Source organism: Panthera leo, chromosome B2, assembly GCF_018350215.1.
Source record: "Panthera leo isolate Ple1 chromosome B2, P.leo_Ple1_pat1.1, whole genome shotgun sequence".
In the NCBI taxonomy this organism is placed as follows: domain Eukaryota; kingdom Metazoa; phylum Chordata; class Mammalia; order Carnivora; family Felidae; genus Panthera; species Panthera leo.
This window is the reverse complement of record NC_056683.1, coordinates 23,107,478-23,124,081: the sequence shown is the minus strand read 5'-3', so window position 1 is coordinate 23,124,081 and position 16,604 is coordinate 23,107,478. Positions and strand designations below refer to the sequence as shown.

General features: G+C 42.1%; 1 protein-coding gene across 25 annotated transcripts in view; it reads left to right on the top strand.

Annotated features, from left to right (window-relative positions):
* FARS2 (phenylalanyl-tRNA synthetase 2, mitochondrial) overlaps nucleotides 1-16,604 on the top strand; it is a 538,971-nt gene that overhangs the window by 44,930 nt on the left and 477,437 nt on the right. For 23 of the 25 annotated variants that reach the window (XR_006202464.1, XR_006202465.1, XR_006202466.1 and 20 more), the window contains exon 2: nucleotides 9,717-9,803. The exons of the other annotated variants lie outside the window; for them this stretch is intronic. The gene's annotated coding sequence lies outside the window, so the exon portion shown is untranslated. The remainder of the gene's footprint in view (nucleotides 1-9,716; nucleotides 9,804-16,604) is intronic. 25 annotated transcript variants of the gene reach the window in all.

The following is a 16,604-nucleotide window of genomic DNA, read 5'->3' as shown; positions in this document are numbered from 1 at the left end:
TCTGATATAAGTATGGCTACTCCAGCTTTCTTTTGGCTTCCAGGAGCATGATAGATAGTTCTCCATCCCCTCACTCTCAATCTAAAGGTGTCCTCAGATCTAAAATGAGTCTCTTGTAGACAGCAAATAGATGGGTCTTGTTTTTTTATCCATTCTGATACCCTATGTCTTTTAGTTGGCGCATTTAATCCATTTACATTCAGTGTTATTATAGAAAGATATGGGTTTAGAGTCATTGTGATGTCTGTATGTTTTATGCTTGTAGTGATGTCTCTGGTACTTTGTCTCACAGGATCCCCCTTAGGATCTCTTGTAGGGCTGGTTTCGTGGTGACAAATTCCTTCAGTTTTTGTTTGTTTGGGAAGACCTTTATCTCTCCTTCTATTCTAAATGACAGACTTGCTGGATAAAGGATTCTCGGCTGCATATTTTTTCTGTTTAGCACACTGTAGATATCGTGCCAAGCCTTTCTGGCCTGCCAAGTTTCAAAGGAGAGATCAGTCACGAGTCTTATAGGTCTCCCTTTATATGTGAGGGCACGTTTATCCCTTGCTGCTTCCAGAATTTTCTCTTTATCCTTGTATTTTGCCAGTTTCACTATGATATGTCGTGCAGAAGATCGATTCAAGTTACGTCTGAAGGGAGTTCTCTGTGCCTCTTGGATTTCAATGCCTTTTTCCTTCCCCAGTTCAGGGAAGTTCTCAGCTATAATTTGTTCAAGTACCCCTTCAGCACCTTTCCCTCTCTCTTCCTCCTCTGGGATACCAATTATGCGTATATTATTTTTTTTTAGTGTATCACTTAGTTCTCTAATTTTCCCCTCATACTCCTGGATTTTTTTATCTCTCTTTCTTTCAGCTTCCTCTTTTTCCATAACTTTATCTTCTAGTTCACCTATTCTCTCCTCTGCCTCTTCAAGCCGAGCCATCGTGGTTTCCATTTTGTTTTGCATTTCGTTTAAAGCGTTTTTCAACTCCTCGTGACTGTTCCTTAGTCCCTCGATCTTTATGGCAAGAGATTCTCTGCTGTCCTGTATACTGTTTTCAAGCCCAGCGATTAATTTTATGACTATTATTCTAAATTCACTTTCTGTTATATTATTTAAATCCTTTTTGATCAGTTCATTAGCTGTTGTTATTTCCTGGAGATTCTTCTGAGGGGAATTCTTCCGTTTGGTCATTTTGGAGAGTCCCTGGCGTGGTGAGGACCTGCAGTGCACTTCCCCTGTGCTGTGGTGTATAACTGGAGTTAGTGGGCGGGGCCGCAGTCCGACCCGATGTCTGCCCCCAGCCCACTGCTGGGGCCACAGTCAGACTGGTGTGTGCCTTCTCTTCCCCTCTCTTAGGGGCGGGATTCACTGTGGGGTGGCGTGTTCCGTCTGGGCTACTTGCACACTGCCAGGCTTGTGTTGCTGGGGATCTGGCGTATTAGCTGGGGTGGGTAGGCAAGGTGCACGGGGGGTGGAGGGGCAGGCTTAGCTCGCTTCTCCTTAGGTGATCCACTTCAGGAGGAGCCCTGTGGCAGCGGGAGGGAGTCAGATCCGCTGCCGGAGGTTTGGCTCCGCAGAAGCACAGAGTTGGGTGTTTGCGCGGAGCGAGCAAGTTCCCTGGCAGGAACTGGTTCCCTTTGGGATTTTGGCTGGGGGATGGGCGGGGGAGATGGCGCTGGCGCCTTTGTTCCCCGCCAAGCTGAGCTCTGCCGTCCGGGGGCTCAGCAGCTCTCCCTCCCTTTGTCCTCCAGCCTTCCTGCTTCCCGAGCAGAGCTGTTAACTTATGACCTCCCAGACGCTAAGTCGCGCTTGCTGTCGGAACACAGTCTGTCCGGCCCCTCCGCTTTTGCCAGCCAGACTCGGGGGCTCTGCTTGGCCGGCGAGCCGCCCCTCCGCCCCGGCTCCCTCCCGCCAGTCCGTGGAGCACGCACCGCCTCGCCGCCCTTCCTACCCTCTTCCGTGGGCCTCTAGTCTGTGCTTGACTCCTGAGACTCCCTTCTGCTAATCCTCTGGCGGTTTTCTGGGTTCTTTAGGCAGGTGTAGGTGGAATCTAAGTGATCGGCAGGACGCGCTGTGAGCCCCGCGTCCTCCTATGCCGCCATCTTCCGGAACCCCTCATAGCTTGTATTCTTATTATCGTGATTCTAAATTCTGGTTCAAACATCTTGCTTGTATCTGTGTTGATTAAGTCCCTGGCTGTCATTTCTTCCTGTTCTTTCTTTTGGGGTGTGAATTCCTTCACTTTTGTCATTTTGAAGGAAGAAAAGGAATTAATAATAAAAAAAATTAAAAATTAAGAACAACACAAAAAATAAAATAAAGGATGTGATATCTTAGGTGTGTTTTGGTTTGGTTGTTGCAAGAAGGTTCGTAGAAGAGAGAAAAAGGGAAAGAAAACTTAAAAGTAAAAAAAGTAGGAAAACATTTGAAAATTTACAAAAATGAATACTATAAAATATAATAAAATTTAAATGATTAAAGTAAGAAAAAATTATTCAAAAATAAAAATATAGTAGAAAAAAATTTAAAGAAAAATATTTTTCATAAAACGGAAAATAAAAATAGATTTTTCTCTTTCTGTATTCAAAATAAGAAATGAGAAGAAAAAGGAAAAAAATTGAATAGAAGGACCAGTAAACAGAATGAAATATGATTGAAATTACATCCAGTTTCCCCTAGAAGTCAAACTATGAACCACTTTATAGTGTGCAAACTAAACAGGCCTAGAGACTTGTGGTGTTTCTCTATATCATGGTGCATTTGGACGTGGCTTGGTGTAATGGCACCTTTCTCCCCTAGATGGCATTGTTTAGTTTACTGGTGTGGATTGTTGTGGTTTCTTTATGGTGTACGCACATGCGCGGGAGAGGTGAAAATGGCGCCACCCATCTACCTAGTCTCTAGCATCAGAACTATATGTTCTCCCCGATTGGCAATCAAGCATCACTCTTTGTCTCTGGCTTGTGTCCACTCCCTGCTTCTGCACTGTCTGCAACTAAGTTGTCAGCCTTCCAAGTGGCACCTCCCTCCTGAGTTTTATCTCAGATGGGGCTGTGTTTCCAAACCCCTCACTTTTAACGTTTATTTATTTTTGAGACAGAGAGAGACAGAGCATGAATGGGGGAGGGTCAGAGAGAGAGGGAGACACAGAATCCGAAACAGGCTCCAGGCTCCGAGCAGTCAGCACAGAGCCCGATGCGGGGCTCGAACCCACATACTGCGAGATCGTGACCAGAGCCGAAGTCGGACGCTCAACTGACTGAGCCACCCAGGCGCCCCACCAAACCCCTCACTTTTGAAGGCCCTGTGGCTTTGACCCACGCAAACCCACTTGACCCTCTTGCCGATCAGTGGTTGGGTGCTGGCTCATCCCTAGGAACATTCATATGACTGCAGTGTTTCAGATGCCAAGTGACTGCGGCTAGTTGCCCGCCCCAGAAAAAGTTTGCGCTGTGGTGTAGCAGTAGCGTTTCAGGGATTATGGTAAATCACAATACATATCTGGCACGCAGCTTCACCGCGCCCCCCCCCCCCCCCCCCCCATTGTCCTTGTTACAACGACAGCAAACGTGGCTGCTCTCTGGGGTCCACTGGGACCTCTCCCTGTGGGGAGGCCGCACAGCTTCTACCAATTGTTCTCTCAGCAGGGGAATCGCCTCTTTCCCTGGGCCCAAGGACCTCTTGGACCTTGCTCTCTGCTCCTGGGGTTTCACCCTTTCCAGCAGATCCATCAGATATCGAGCTGTGGAGTTTCAGACTCTGTGCCCCCCCCCCCCCCCCCCCCCCCCCCCCCACCGTTTATAGTGCCCTGATGGTATTTAAACCCTCTCCTTTCTCCTTTTCTTTTTTGGTCCTTTATGGGTGTTTCCACTCTTTCTCTCCAGCTGCTTTTGGGGGGAGTGTTTTTCCTGTACTCTTCGTCCTGTCTCCGTCCTCTCTCCAGAAGAAAAAACAGCTCCCTACTCTCTATGGCTTCTCTCTTCCCCATTTCTCCTCTCCACACCACGTACCTGCTGAGTTCTGTGGCTCAAGTTATGCAGAGTGTTGTGTTAATCTTCAGATCGATTTTCTAGGTGTGCAAGTTGGTTTGTTGTTGATCTAGCTGTATTTCAGGTAGGAGAGAAGCAGAAAACTACCATGCTGCTCCACCATGTTGGACCCTCCCCTATAATGGTGTTTATAATGTATGATACTTTTTGAAAAAAAAATTAGAAATAGCTTGCTAAATGTTACATTTCTTAAAGATACAGGAAAATTGAATTTGGATATATCTATGTCATACTTAGAAATCTGGAACTGTTCAAATCTTTTAACACTGTTTTATCTACTTTTCAGCAAATTATGGCAAATGACTTTGTGCAGGACAGACAGGGGCAGTAATAGTCCATAAGTTATGCTTTCTTGTATATAGGTTTCTGTAGTCAAGTGGACTTTCTATACAAAGTTGGCATGTTCTGTGGACATAAGATGTGGTATGTCACTGATTGCTATTAAGTTATCACTGGGATTGCAAGTTCCATTGGAGAAAAGAGCATCAAAGTCATTTGGATGTCTTTTACTGACAACTGAAAACGCACATGCAGTGTATTTATTTGCAAACATTTAAAGTTTGAAATCAAGGTAGCCTAGATGAAATAAAACAGTTTTTCTTTTTTTTCTTTTCCCTTAAGTTTATTTTATTTTGAGGGAGACAGAGAGAGGACATAAGTGGGGGAGGGGCAGAGGGAGAGGGAGAGAGAGAATCCCAAGCAGGCTCCATGCTCTTAGTGCAGAGTCCAATGTGGAGCTCAAAGTCACAAACCAGAAGTTCATGATCTGACCCGAAATCTAGAGTCAGATACTTAATTGAGTGAGCCACCTAGGTGCTCTGAAATAGGAGTTTTTCAAGCAGAATGTTGCTCATGTTGAATGTAGTTCAGTCCTTTCTACTTGGATGACAAAAACTTTAGGCTGACATGTTTTGGTGACCTGTGATTGGTTAATGAGATCCAACTTAGTTGGTGATATCCCCTTTCATCCCCTGGGGGTCGATTAAAGAAATTCTGGAATGGAAGCACTGTGCTAGTCTTACATGGAACATTTCTTTCCACATGGCTCCTCAAGAGCATATGCAATATGGAAGAATCTGTATCTTTCTTGCTTTTTTACATTCCAGAAACAGGTGTAGAGATCTTCGTGGTGTGGTGTGTGTTCACCATTGGGAAAAGAGCTTGATAAGTATTTCCCTGCCAGGTGCCCAGTTATTTTCATAAGTTCGTTCTTGTTGATGTGATCTGATATAAGGAACTTAGTTTTATCTAGTATAAGAAACTGCTGCTTAACCTTGATTCTTTCTTTTATCTTTGGAATTTTAGTAGCATGTTGCTTTTGAACAAATTGACCATCTTCTAATCTTTGTTTCAAAAGCCAGTGCTGCATAAAGTGCTTCTCTGAAGGCAGTGTGCCACAGGGCTGGGCGGGAGGTCAGTGATAGTGGTTAGTGGTGCTTCCAGCTCCCCAAACCATTCCATTTGGGGGGAAGAAACCCTTGGACTTTTATAGTTTGTAAGAAAATGAAGTACAAGGTCTCTCATAAAAAATGTCATTTCTTCTGTTGTTCTTAGTGTGCGATTTGCCTTTTATCGTTAGAATCAAATTTTGAAAAATTTATTTGGTGAAAAATAAGCCTTATGAATGAATATTCATTCATTAATTTTGCAAATATGTAGTAGCTGAACATACAAATTTAGTAAGATGCATTTCCTTCTTTCAAAGAGTGCTTAGTTTATTGGGAGAGATAAAGTCAACATCTCCAACAAAAACCAGTGATCTATAGGCACATGGTGCTGTGGCTGCAGAATGGAGGGTTACTTAACCTGGAAAAGTCGAGTCAGAGAATCTTTTCACAAGGAAGTTCTCAGAATGTGCAAGAGTTAATCAGGCAGAGAATGGAAGGGCTTCCCTTGGGTGAGGGAGCTGTGTTTGCATGGATGCGTACTTCTGTCTGGCTGATGCTCTGGGAGAGGTAGTTGATGGCAACACATGGGGTAGGTCATATATTCAGGAAATAAATTATGAAGATAAAAGACGTCAGATTGTTTGGAAAAGTTTTAGAAGAGTGACCTTATGAGACTTGTATTTTAGATCATTTTGACAGTAGCCTGGAGAGCTGGTCAGAGCCACATGTGTTGATTGGAGACAGAGAACTGCACTTGTGTATTTTGGTAATGAGAGATGATTTATGTGAGAAATTATGGGAAGACCTGGACTAGCAGTAGTGGAAGAGATTGAAGGGGAGACCCAAATCCTAGAGATTGGAGTTTAGAAGCCCAGTGACTGCTTGCATATCAGGAATAAAGGACAAGGACTAAAGGATGCCTTCCATTTTTCTGGATTGAATAATCAGGTGGTGGTTGGTAGCATTCACCCATGTAGGAAGAGCATGAGCTTATATTAGATTTTGGATGTGTTGAGTTTAAGGTGCCTTGGCAACACCCAGGCGGAGAAGTCCTGCATGTGTAAACTGGAGCTCATGAGGGAGACCAGAAATGGAAATACAGAGATCTGACAGAACTTGACACATAATTGGTAACTGAAGTCAGTGGTATTCAAAAGGGACCAAGAATGGTATGTAGTAGATATAGAAGAGAACAGGGCTGAAGATGGGGTCACTGACTAATAGGGATGATTGGAGGATATGAGTCCTTGAAGGAGATTGAGTAGGAGTGTTCAAAGAGGTAGGAGGAAGGTCAGGAGAAAGGCCAAAAAAACTGAGGGAAGGCATGCTTTGGAAGAGGATGTGACCAGTAATGTCAAATGCTACAGAGACCTCAAGTGAGATAAGCACTGAAAAGTAACTGGATTGAATAACTGGAAGGCCATTGGAGACACTACTGAAAATATTTCTGTTGCAGTGGGACATAGAACCTGTAGTTCATTGGGTTGAGGAAATGAAGATAGTATGGACTCAATGTTTAAGGCTCAGTGCCTTCTTAAGAAATAGGGAGATAGACAATGCCAGAGGGGACTTGTAGCTGGATGGGTTTGTGGGTGCTTGTTGTTGTCATGGAAGAAACTTGAGCATTTTTGTATGTTGAAATTAATAAGCCATAATGCTTTGGCCTACGCAAGCAGAAAGATCCTTTTTCCATTGAAATAGGATACAAGCAAGAAAGATGGATGCCAATGAGGTGAAGATTGAGTGTGTGCTAGAAGAGAAGGTGAGAACTGGAAAGATTATTACTTGGTCATTCTGTACCTCCCCATAAAGAAAGATAAGTTATTTAAAACCAAAGGAAAGCCATGTGGTTTTTATGATGAAGAAACTAGTTTCACTGCATAGAAACTTGGGTGATTTATAAGTCTTTAAACCCCAGTGGAGGAAAAGTTATTACTTAATAATATCATAGACATTCACTTTTATTTAAAGAATCCTGGTAGAAGACAAACTGGAAACTCCATGTGCTATTTTTTTCTTCTACCAGAGGGTTTACTCAAATTATATTCCTGTCATTGGCATTTTGGAGCTTGAGGACAATAGCACTGTTACAACATGAATTTTTAGAGCCAATTTTGACCACAGTGAAGTGACTTTAAAGGCTGAAGGTCAAGAGTATGATTGATTGGGTGATTACAGTTCCTTTTAAAACAAATTAGAGGTGGCAGGTTTGCCATGGGCGAAAAGTACTGCAAGGAAATGAATCTCATCAGCATTTAAAACTTCTTAGATCATCAAAAAAGAGTTTAACGTTTAAAATATAGATACACACACACACACACACACACACACACGGGAATGACTTGCATTAGTAAGTCTAGCCTGATTTTTCTGTTAAATAATATATAGGCACAAGTTGGGTATGTTTTTTATTTTTAATTTAGGGACTGGTACCCTAAATGTTGAATGCATTTATCAGTTCAATTTATTTACCTTCTTTGTCTTTATATTTGGGGTCTTCTCAGTGATTGGATTTGTGGTTATTAGTCATTTGTGTTTGGGATTCCTGGTTTAGAAGGAGGCAGGGGTACAAGAAGGAATAAGGACTAGCGTTAGGAAACACTTCCTTCCCCAAAGAAGGGACAAAGCATGGAGAAGGATGTGTGGGGGTGTCTCTCATCATGGAGCAAGATGAGATGGTGGTTTTGGAGAACGAATCCAATATGTGTTAGACACCAAGCTATGCACTTTCACATGTGCTACATTCTTACAATTATCTTGGCAAGGTAGATATTGAAATTATTTGTAGTTTCAAAGGAAAAAATAAAAGGAGGTGAGAAGATGCCAGAAAAGAACTTTTAAAAGTAACAAGAAGTAGTGATGATGATGATGATGATGATGATGATGATGATGACAGTGATTGTTACAGATGAATATTGCTTCAGTGTAGCCAATTGTGGTGCTTTTATTCTGATATTTTAGAGAGAGAATGTAGAGTCTTTGGCAGAGTGAAAAAGGTTAATGTTGGTTATTAAGCTGGTTATATGAGGGCTAGTTGAACTCTCTACTTTTGTATACTTGGAAGTTTTCATACTGATAGTTTTTTTAAATGATCGAGCAAAGAAGTAAAATAGTCTTGGTTTTGACAGAAAGTGGGAGAACATTTATGAATAGCAGGGAGACTTTCCTTCTTTTTTCTATCAGACATAAGTGACAGCATTAGCCTTTGAACCCATTTTTTGAGGCAGAATTACTGACAATCCATTTAGGAAATGAAGACACTAAAATCAGGGTTTTTTTTGTTTGTTTTGTTTTATTTAAATGTGGTCATCTCAGCTTTATGTGTGAAGACTGTGAAGTTAGGTGGTTTCTTCATCTTTATCTGATTGTGTGAAAGTTTTGTCCCAGGGAAGCAGCATTTCTATTACAAGGAAGGCCTGGACTGGAACTATCTCATTGCAGAAGGTATACAGCTCCAAGGGGGGAGGGGATCAGCATGTAATCAGTGAGCATCTATTTCTGTAGTACACAGTAGTGGGGACTGGAAGGAGCAACAAAAGCAGGAAAATAAGATAGTAGCTAATATTTATGGAGGGTTTACTCTGTGCTGGGCACTCTCTATACACTTTACTTATATTTAATCTTTACAATGTCTCTAGAAAGTAGGGACTATTTATTCTTTCTTATTTACGTTTATTTTTTTATTGTGGCAAAATGTACAAGCCATAAAAATGACTGTCTTAACTATTCTTAAGTGTACAGCTAAGTGGCATTAAGTACATTCACATTGTTGTGTAAACCATCACCCCATCCCTCTCAGAACTTTTTTGTCTTCCTCAGACTGAAACTCTGTACCCATTAAATACTAACTCCTAATTCCTACCTCTGGACCCTCCCCACCCTGCCTCCCCTTCCCTCCTCTGCCAAGCCCCTGGCTACCACCATTCTACTTTCTGTCTCTATCAATTTGACTATTCTAGGGACCTCACATAAGCGGAATCATACAATATGTGTCAATTTGTGACTGGCATATTTCAGCATAACATCCTCAGGGTTCATCCATGTTATAGTCTGTGTCAGTTTCCTTCTTTGTTAAGGCTGAGCTGTATTCCATTGTACGCATGTGCCACATTTTGTGCAATTATATGTCCATGTCCTCTTGGGTTGCTTCTACCTTTTGGCCCATGTGAATATGCTGCTATGAACATGGGTGTAGAAGTATGTTTGAAATCTTGCTTTCAGTTCTTTTGGGCATATAGCCAGAGGTAGAATTGCTGGCTCATATGGTAATTCTATGTTTAATATTTTTAGGGACCGCCATATTACTTTCTACAGTGGCCTCACCAGTTTGCATTTCCGTCAGTGGTGTGCCAGGCTTCCTATTTCTCCAGATCGCAGGTAGGTATTATTCTTATTTTAGTATTACAGAGGAGGAAGAGAAGTGCAAAGGTTGAATGGGCTCACACAGCTAACATGTGCAGATCTGAATTGAACCCTGTAGTCCAACTCAGAACCTTTGTTATCCAGGTAAGATGGGGCCCAGAGAGGCTCAGAGACATGATTAAGGGCACTATGCCTAATAGAGTATCCAAGCCTGGATTCAGACCCAGGCAGTTAAGCACTCTTAGATTTAGTGGTTGGTTTTTCTTTTCTTTTTCCTTGTTTTGTTAAAAATGGTCTTTAAAAAAATTCCACATTTTGTAGAACGATACTAATTTTTGAATATCTCTAAATAGTTTTTTTCTGCCATTCTAAATTTATACTTTAAACTGTTATTTAAAATACCATCTTAAGAGATGTATGTGGTATGTTCTGTTTTCTTTTTATATTGATTTCTTGGGCAATACTTTGCCTTTAAATGTTTTGAATAAATATGAAATGATTTTGGTGGAATTTTTTATACATCTTCACTCTGCCTCCTCCTGCCAGAAAGTTTGCCTTCAAATAAAACCAAGCAAAATTATCTCAAGCCAGATTTAAATTGGGGGAAACGTCGAGGGTATGACAGTGAAATTTCCAGCTTTCTCACCAGAGGAGCTAGGAAGTGTACTTATTTTTTTAATCCCTGTGTGTGTTTTGCTAAGAGGTGTGCATTCTCCCTCAGAGGGTAGTCATCTAAGGGGGTGTTGTGGCATTCTGAAAATAGTGTCCTTCCTTGGTAATGCTGGCTCAGGGTGGCCGATCTCCAGAACCTCTCCTGCCACTGCCAGGGAGGCCTCCTGTGAAAATAACAGATCTAGGGGCCTCTTTGACCCTGTTCATCTAGGCAGGCCATCTGGGTGGGTGACTTCTGTGCTTCATTTTAAGACTGGGTGGCTGGGTGTGTATGGCCTTAAGTGCCCTCCCAGGTTTGGGGGTAATGGATTGTATAGTATAGCATTATACCGGGTGTTGGCTTTAGATAGAGACTCCTGGTCCCCTTGTATCAAGGGTCCACCATCGGCGAAGATGAACATTCTGATCTGGAAGGTATCTTTAGAATAGTCACTAATTCAGTGGTTCCTAACCTTGGTTGTACACTGCACTCCACCTGGGGAGCTTGAAAAAATGATGATGCCTTAAAAAAAAAAAAAAGGAAAAAAAAGAAGAAAAAATGAGGCCTGAGGCCCACCTTCAGAGATTCTGATCTAACTCGTCTGGTGGGTGCCCTGGCCAGTGGGATTTGTAAAAACGCTTTACGGATAATTCTAATGTATGGTTAAAGTATAGGATTGTTGTTCTGATTTCTCTTGAGTACCTGTTTCTTTGGGCTCTAATTAAGATTTCTACCACCACAGAAGATACAGAAGGTCTTTTCTCTGGTTGTCCTTATTAGCAAGGTTTGCTGGAATATATTTCTTATAGACAAAGGGATTCTCTTCTGTTTTGTTTATCTGTGGTTGAAATTTATTTTCATATCCTTATGGAGTATGTATGTTTTCATATTCACACAATGTTGTGCTGGTCGCTGTGGAGGACAGATCTTATTCTGCAGAGGCTTGAGTTTAGGAATAGAGAGGAAAGACAACAATTTGTTTTCCAAGATTTCAACGCAAGTTCCAGGTCACTGAGTTCTAATGGCAGTTTCATTTTGTAAACTGAAGACTGTTGTGACATCGGAGCTGACGTTTCTGCAGTTCTGGAAGTCTTCTCATTTAGACCCTTAGTACCTGTAGTGCCTGTCGGCCTGTGCATTTAGACACTCAGCCGTATCATTACTTTAGGAAATCTGGCTGTATCTGAGTAAACTGCACAGTCTGAGGGCGTCTGGTTTAGAGGAATGCTTTGTCTGAGCCTCTCCTGGGCTGTTTTGAGTTTATTTAAAAAGGCAGTGAAGGATCTGGCACCCTCCTCCCTGTGTTGTACTGTGGCTTTAAGATTATTTGGTTGAAACTTCATCAAAGTCCAGAGATGAGATTTGGGGTTTGGGGAAACAAGTATTCTCCTTGCTTTGATTTTGTTTTAAAAATGAGTATTTAGATGTAAAATTTTCTAACTTCGTCATTGTTTGTATTCTGTGTGTTTATGAGAGCTCTGTCAGCGGTTGAAGCAGAAAGGATATATGACCTGTGGTGCTTTTCCTGCTGTGTATCAGAGACCTCACTTAAGGGTAGAAAATGTTTGTGTTACTCCAGTAGTGGAGGACAAGGACTTCCTGACCCACTCCGAAACCTTGCAGATACGGGCAGAGCAGAGAAATCTGTACATGTATATGTGTATGCACTTAGGAATATATGTAGTATAAGCATACACGATGTTATGTTTATTTGTATTCATACATAGCTGCTAATTCAGAGTGATGCAGGAAATTCTCGTAGGGACATCTGTCATTCATCCTCCTTGGTTTTTTCAAAGAGAGGCACATTTGGGTTTGATCTAGCATTCACATTTAGGTAATTTCATAATGGTTGTGGGGGCTGGACTGGGGAGGTGGCTGTCTTCTCCCATTTGTGTGGATTTCTCCTCTTAAGTTCATTACCTTGGTGACAGGTTTGTGTGGAGGGGTGGAGTGAAGGCCTGATGGGTGAGGGGGACTCATTGCTCAGATCAAAGGCAAGGGCGTCTGTTCATTTCTGATGTCTTAGAAAATGAAGGCTGTGCTCCCCTGCAAGGACCTGAAGGGGATCTTGGATCAGTTGGAATGATTTTTTTCTGCTCTGTACTCTCATTTGATTCTCCATCACCTTCCCTCTAATTATTCCCTGGTTGTTGACCTCCAGGGGCTAATTAGTTACACATGTCACTAAGAAAAGGTCAAGGGTTGTAACAATGGGGCACTTAATTTTCTGTCACCTTAACTTAGTTTTTAACATGCCAGATGTTTGAAATGAAAAGGCAGCAAATTCTCTTTAACAACATGTGGAGAAGGATGTTCTTCTGCCCCCTTCTCCTAGTCCCAGTGTCCCCTCAGGGGCTTTCAAAGCCAGGACCATTTCTAAGGGGAACAGTTCAGAAATGGTTCCCTTCCCTCAATGATAGTTTGTGGCATCTTCATATAGGAAGTGTAGAATCAGATTTTATATTACGGTAGGATGGGAGGGGCCACAAATATAACAGTAAAACCATGGTGTTTTTTTGTAAAACTAACAATCTTCAATCTTATTGAAAATGGGGATTATTAAACAAAAGTAAAGCTAGTGTCGGATGCTTACAGTGAGCCATCACTTCCTCTATGTCAGTCAGTCTCTGTTAAAAAACCAAGATGAGTAAGACATGGTCCCTCCCCTCTAAGAACTTAGTGAGAAGCTCCTTGTGCCATTTATCTTCTTAGCTGTACACTCTTCCATCGTTACCAATCATGCCCATCTCCCTCCTTGTCCACTTATAAATGCCAAGATGACAGTTTTGTCACATCTTGGTGCCCTTTCTTTTTGGAATGCAGGGCGCTCTTTTCATTGTGGCACCTGCTACTCCCATGTGTGGTCCTAACATAGTGGTTTCAGGTACCTCTCCCCACCTAGATCTGTGTTATCACAAGAACCCAAGGTGACTTGGGCATACAAAATGGTTCTGCTTCAGTTGGGCTAAATGGGTCCTGAGAATCTGCGTTTCTAAGGAATGCCCACGTGATGCCAATGCTTGTCTGTGCACCACACTGGGGATAGCAAGCCTTTACCCTAGAAAGCCTACTTAATCTCCACCAGTGCCAGAGAGAAGCAAAGATGTTTGACTTGTCTGCTAATATGGGATAGCATACATAGCTAACCAAATACCTCTACCTAAATACTCTCATGGGGAGTCAAAGTTAAAAAGTGTACCTGTTTACTAGGTGCTAGATAGAGGTCTCAGAATTTTATTAATATACTTGATACAACAGTTTTGTATCTATTTTATAGATGGGAAAATTGAGGCGCAGAGGGATTAAGTAGCTTGACCAAAGTCACATTAACTAACAGGTGAAGGAACAGGGCTTTGAATGCAGGCAGTATGACCTCACCATCCCAGCTTTGAAAGGATTGCTGTGTGCTTCCTCTTTGTCTAAGGTGTTATATCTGTGGGAAAGTGGAGTCAGATCATGGCTCAGAAATGAGTGTCTCGGTTTGGATAGTAGGGTTCCAGAGGGCAACCTGTTTCCAGGTGTGTGGTTGATATAAGGTATAACCAATAGAGAGTGGGCCATGCTATTCATGTTTAATGGGCAGGAGTAGTGGAGGAAGGGAGACAGGCCAGATGCTAGTAGTTGAGGAACAAGAGGGCATGTGTAGCAAACTTTTATTTTAGCCTTACGATGCATCTGATACTATGGTTTACATTTGTTATTTCTTTTGAAACTTATAATGATCTTATGGTACAGGTACAGATTTTAAAGATAAAGGAACTGAGGTTTGGACAGATTAAGTAATTTTCCCAAGGTCTACAGAGAGGAAGGTAATATAATTTTAAATTTGAAGTCAGTTGCTCTGTGGCCTTCCAGGGCAGGGCCTTAGAGTAGAAATTAAAATATAGAGGGGAGGTTAGAACTTGGTTGTTGACACTGCATTGTAAATGAGGTGCTTGGCCAACAGATAAGTGCAAGAACACAAGAGCTGCAAAGCAGAGAATCTGTAAGACTCACTCAGTGTTGGCCCTTTAAAACTGGCCTGGAGTCCCCCAAGATCTCCCAGTGTAGGGCTGGTCCCCAGGCTGGACACAAGGCTGAAGCTGCATGTAGGGTTGGATGGCTCCAAGTTTAAATCCATTTCCATCTGGTTAGGATTAAATACTCTTCCTGACTTCCTGCTTCCTTCATCCCTGAGTCAGCCCAGGAGAGGCCAGTCCTGCTCTTACTTTGACTCCTGTCCCTGGGACACACACCCTCTGCTGCCACACTCTGCTTCCCTACAAGTGACAGATGTTTCTGCTTTCTTCCCCCCATCTTTCTGATTATTACATTTCTTGCCACAGACATTCCTCATTGCTCCAAATGTGAAAATCCGAGCTTATTTCCTTTAAATGAATTATTGTACAGCCTCATATGACCCCATATAAATCTCTTTAACAGAGAACTAAGCTGACAGCATGTGTGGTGTGCTTGGGGAATTCTCTGCCTCAGGATGCTCATAATGGAGGGAGTGGAATGGGGTTAGCTGGTGGGCACTGCTCATTTTTTTGGTAATTGTTGATAATATGGGACACCTCCAGAAGGTTCTCCATGAAGCTGCTCTGTGCATATGAATTCCAGCCCCTCATGCAGTGTGAAATGCCTCTGGTCCCCTTCCTCTCTGGGTAAGAGAGCAGGCTTTACTCTCTGATGTGGCCCCTTTCCTCTTTATTCTTAAGATTAAAAGCCTGCCTTCCATTTTTTTCAAAAGGATTCTCTCTCTCTCTTTTGTAAATGTTTATTTTGAGAGATGACAGGGATAGAGAAAATCCCAAGCAGACTCCATGCTATCAGTGTAGAGCCCAATGTGAGGCTCGATCTCACGAATCATGAGATGATGACTGAGCTGAAATCGAGTCGGTCACTTAAGGGCACCTGAGGGGCACGTGGGTGACTCAGTTGGTTAAGTGTCCGACTCTTGATTTTGGCTCAGGTCAAAATGATCTCTCTCTCCCTCTCTGTCCCTCCTCTGCCTGCCTGTCTATCTCTCAACATAAATAACATTAAAAAAAGAGTCTGTTGCTTAACTGACTGAGCCACCCAAGCACCCCTAAAAGAATACTATATGACAAAAAGATAAGAAATAAAAAGGGAAAAAAGCACCTCCATTTACCATCCTAAAACAGTGATTATCAGTTTTTAAACTTTTCTGCAATGATTTTTACATATTTGTGCCTGTTGTTTTCTGTCTGCATCCCCCTTTATTGCTACATAATCTACATCATTACCATTTTAATGGTTGCATAATATTCTGTTGTGGTACTGTACCATTAATTATTTAGCTCTGTTGTTGACAAGTACATTGCTCCTACCTTTTCACAATTATTAATAACACCATAAGGTATATCTTTGTGCGTGTAAGTATTTCCATATTTTGAATTAGATTCTTATGAGAGAGTCCCAGGTGTGGCATTACTAGGTCAAAGAGTATGAAGAATTTTATGGCTTCTAAAACATATTGCCAGATTGCTTTCCAGAGGAGTGGAACCAATTTACAATGCCATCACAAAGTCATTTGTTTCCCAGATGGCTAGCCAGGGTTAGGGATGTGGCCTCTCAGAGTAGGAGAGAAGGGTGTGTGTGTGTGTGTGTGTGTGTGCGCGTGTGCACGCAGAACTCATGGATTCCTGTGTGTGTTGATTTAAGCCTCAATGACATTATGCATTATTCTTGTTAATAGGAATATATTAGGTGTCTAATGCCAGTGTAGTAATTGTCCAGTTCAGTGTTTAGTATTGCAGTGTGTTAGACAAGGAATAAAGCAACTTATGTGTATTCCCTGTTTCTCTGGAATTTTGAAAATTTTTAAAAATTGGCAAAGGTTAGTTAACAACCTTTAGCCACTGTGATGAGGTTCTTAGTGGCCCTCTCCTTTCTGAGAATACCTAATGATTTGGAAGTGAAGGTGGAATTTGAAGGAGTTCTAGGACAGGTAGGGGAGGTATCTGGGCATATGCTCAGGAGCAGGCCTACCTGGGCAGCAAAACTTCCCTCACCTGATAACTACAGTCTTTCAGTTGCTAATGGAATGCTTGTGTTGAGGATTTTGAGGTCATACCTAGGCCTCAGCTGGAAAGGTACTTTGCTTCATTAGTAATTTGTTCTAGATCTGTGCCATTACAGTTTCCTCTAATTCTTTG